Raw genomic sequence first — 4,312 nt, forward strand, 5'->3', positions numbered from 1 at the left:
CCGTCGTACTGTAAATGACTGAGTGAGCCTTGCAGAACAATAACAATCGGTAGTCCCGCGTCCTAACTGTATACGCTAATATTATACATCTAAACATGTTTCAATTAAATATTCTTGCGATATGCCTATATTATTGTCCCGGATTATTATAATAAAAGCTCAATTATTATTCCAGTAAACGTCAGCTTTGTCAATTTTATATTTCCATCAGGACACAAACCCATTTTATCTGTTTGCTCTCCCTAGCCCCCCCCCACCACCACCATCACCACCTCTCCATATCATCCCCTCCCTCCATCTATTCATCTATCCTCACTTTCCCACTCCCCAGTGGCGTTGCCAGGAGTTTTCTTTTAGGAGGGCAAGGACTCCTCTTTGCATCTTTGCATTCTGATCGAATTAAATATATCTCCCCGAATGATCCTCATTTTGTTCTTTAAAAACTCCCAGAATTTTGAATTTCAACCAACATATTTCTGGATGCTCCTTTTCTGCCATTCTTATTTTTTGTAACAAATAGGCCTCCTCTTTTAATAATAAATAATTTGGTTGACATACAATACCCATAGGCCTATAATATGCGTATAATAGCGTGGCACATGTTAGACCAGCTTTCTGCTGAATTGGGGTACATAATGTAGGCCTAAATGAATAAAATAATAATTAAATAAAATACCTGAACAGTACAAACATATGTGGTTATATCCATAGAGGTGTAATTATAAGACACGCAACGTTGTAAAAAATGTTCACAGTAGCTGCAATTCGCAGAAGTTCACTACACTGCTGGGTCCCGTAAAATCAGTCCATTTTACTGCAACTTAATCCCCTTGGTGTTGAAGTCAAGCCAAAAACTTGGTTCCGCAAGCTGATTTGGTGTACGTCATGAGCACACACAAATGTATATATCAAGTGTGACGTTTGGAACAAAATTTATTTTGATCTAATTCAATCAGTAATTTTAGCATCATGTGGCATGTATTTTACCCAAACCAAATTAGATTTCCAATAATTGGTCTATTAACTAGACAATACATAAGTGGTTATTATGTAGTATATGAGGAAATATGCAAACCATTGTTTTAATTATGACGTATTTTCATCATAATTTACGTCACACTATTCTGGCGTTAACTTTAACTTCAAGCGGCTTTAATGGCAGAGTGGTTTTGAATACATCCTCTATAATCATCTAGACGTTAAAGTTAAAGTTAAAGTAACTCCATTTCGCAAGCTCTCTAATAACATCTGCCTACTTGTAAAATTGGCCATTTTTGTCTTTTAGTTCCCTTTTAGTATGTAACTTTAAAATCACAGATGTTAGATGTGGACTTCTTGCTCTGACTTCTGCAATTAGCCATGTCAATTCGTCAATCAAATATTCTAAACATGGTCGATGTAATATGGAGTTCGTTGAATTTCAGTCATTAAAAGTTATGGAACCAGGATCTTGTATGCATTATTGAATTTACATTATATCAAAAGAAGATAACTGCGTGAATTAAAAATAAACTAATGATTTATTTCTGACATTAATGTACTGTATTATTTTGCATTTTTATTCTGCTGTTTTCTTTCTTTTACATAGTAAAGTGGTTTTGGATACAATCAGCAAAAAATAAACCTTTGAAAATGTAATTACGTTAATCTAACAATTGCGCCTCAACGTGATCAAATGAGGCTGGTGTCGGCAATGGCTATTTTAATAGATGCGACGGAAAAACATGTTCTATGCAGGCGGACGGACCTTTCAAGTACATTTTTTTTAAATTGCAAATGACTTAAACTGCAACTGTAAAAACAGGCCAAATAGGCCTATACATGCATAGAGGGAAAAAAATGGTTTTTTTTGTGTAATGCGATTTTGCGGTATAGAGGTGAAAATTCTTTTTATAATCTCCTCCTTTCATCTCCTTGTTTTCATAAAACCGATGTCCGAATATAGCGACCTTTGACCGGCCACATGTGATTATGTTGTCACTTTCCCGGGGGTGGCACTCAAGTTTCACTGTGTACATTGTACACATGCGTGACCAGATATTTTCAATACTTACCCTAAAAAGCAGGATTTGCCCTTTTGAGCAAAAAAACACCCCTAAACAGGAATTTAACGCGGTTTTGCAATACATTTTACCCCTAAACAGGATTATACCTGGAAAATACCCCGTAACCGGATTTTATCTGAAAGGTACAACCGTTTTCAAAAAATTAATATTAATTAATAAGGACATTCCTCATAATCAAAATGCAATTTGATGTGTCTGATGTGCTCTCATGTCCCACAAAAATACTATGCAAAAGTTGCAATCCGATCTGAAGAACGTTTTATTTTGAAAAGCAATATCTTGTATTAAAAAACATAAATATCTTATTATATTTTTAGGTTAGTGTTTTAGTGTTTATAAATTAACACCCCTATACATTCACTGTAAAAACATTAAGTGTTTAGTGTTTATTAAGTGTTGCTCTGCTGTTTTGCGGTGTTTATTGTCTATAGGCCTATTTCTTGTCACATTTTCCAACTTTCTGTCGTTCTATTTAAAAAGAAAAAAAAAACTGTACAAACTTTTAACCCGCGAAACAATAATGCATGGATGCAAATTTAACATTTGTACTTTTTTTGGTTGTGTATAGACCTTTTTGCAACAATTCCACTGATTAATCAGATGTCAACAGCTGTGTGCACGAGGAATAGCCTACCAATTAACAATAAATGTTAAATAAATTAAACAAATAAAAATGTAAAGTTCGGCAGCGTGTTGTTGAAGGTGATTTCATGGATACGGATTGGAATATGGAGTAATTATTCCTTTCTAAGCAACATCTGTATACTAATGTTCACAGCGTATACATATTTTAAACAGTTCTTAAAAAATGAATTTCAGGTTGTATATTAAATTATTATGAGGAAATTTCAAAATCATTTCATAAAGGTCATTTATATCATATTGATAACAACATTTATATCGGAACTGCAGATAATCATAGCAGGTAGCGTGGCCGAGCGGTCTAAGGCGCTGGTTTTAGGCACCAGTCATTTCTATGGCGTGGGTTCGAATCCCACCGCTGCCACATTTCTTTAATATCTTTTTTTTACATTTGCTTCTATAGAGGTCTTGCATGTGACGTACAGCAGTACTCGCCGTACGCCAGAGTTTCTAGAATGCTGTTAAAATAAGAAAATTGTTATTGCTAATTTATTGCACATTCTAGGGAAGCGTGGTTACCTTTTTGAAATCGCCGAGTGGGAGGGTTTTCAATGAAATATTGTTTGTGTTAAAACTGAAGCATTATATGTATAAAAGAATATGAATATTAACTGCACATTTTATATAACGGTTCGTGATACCCAATCGTGCTAAAATTTATGTGGTTTAGGAGGCAGAGAATTTTATTTCAATTTTATATACGCCAAAATATTTTCTAAATTTAGTCAAAATTAACACTCAATTGATGGTAAAAATTTTATGTAAATTTTACTGGAAATAGTATGTTACATACAATATTATACGTCTAATACTCAGAGTCTGCATACGACTTTAAAATTCGATAATAGATTATTTTGTGTTGTAAACTGTCATCATTCTTTTGTCTACGTGTAACACGGGTGATAGAATGCAGTTTAAAATACCCTCCAAGGCCGCATCATTTCACATTTTAGGTGAGATGGAGCCGACGGGGACCCACATATGGCTGGCATTGAGGTGCAGGAATGCGTGAAATTGGATTCGTCTATAACATGCAGCATGTTAAGCTCCCATGAAGTTCCTGCGTATGGGAACTAAATACGTTGCATGTCCATTATGCGTTTCCGTAAGATTAGAGATGTCAGAATAACAATAAAACATCAACACGTATGCCAAGCAAACACAGAAATAATGTTTTTAAAACGTGTATTCAAAACATTTTAATAACATTTAAATGTTTGGTTACCCTTACGAAAATGGCACGCAGTTTTTGAACGCATGCAGCATGCAAGCAGCACGCGTGCCGCACTGCATGCAGCATGCGTGCAGTTGGTAGCGTGCGGATGCGTATATTTGGAACGAGGCACGCATGCAGGGAAGCGTGCAGATGCTTGCTGCATGCGTGCAGATCATGAGCGTGTGCAGTTTGCATGCAGCATGCAAATCCATTAGCGTGCACTGCATGCGTGCAGCACGTACTGGCCATATATATGCGAGACAAAATCATGAAAAAAAAAATCAAAAATAATGGTTAACAGTGTATACTGTCCTTACAATTAGTCTTACATAACCTGGCAATCCATTTCACAATGAACTAAAATTGCCTAGCTTAATTTTATACAAGT

At 35.4% G+C, this 4,312-nt stretch overlaps 1 non-coding gene across 1 annotated transcript; it reads left to right on the top strand.

Annotated features, from left to right (window-relative positions):
- The first annotated feature begins 2,990 nt into the window (after positions 1–2,990).
- Trnal-uag (transfer RNA leucine (anticodon UAG)) lies at positions 2,991–3,072 on the top strand. Its single transcript has one exon. It is a non-coding gene; the product is annotated as a tRNA-Leu (tRNA).
- Positions 3,073–4,312: the final 1,240 nt, after the last annotated feature.

Source organism: Amphiura filiformis, chromosome 13 (genome assembly GCF_039555335.1).
Source record: "Amphiura filiformis chromosome 13, Afil_fr2py, whole genome shotgun sequence".
In the NCBI taxonomy this organism is placed as follows: Eukaryota; Metazoa; Echinodermata; class Ophiuroidea; order Amphilepidida; family Amphiuridae; genus Amphiura; species Amphiura filiformis.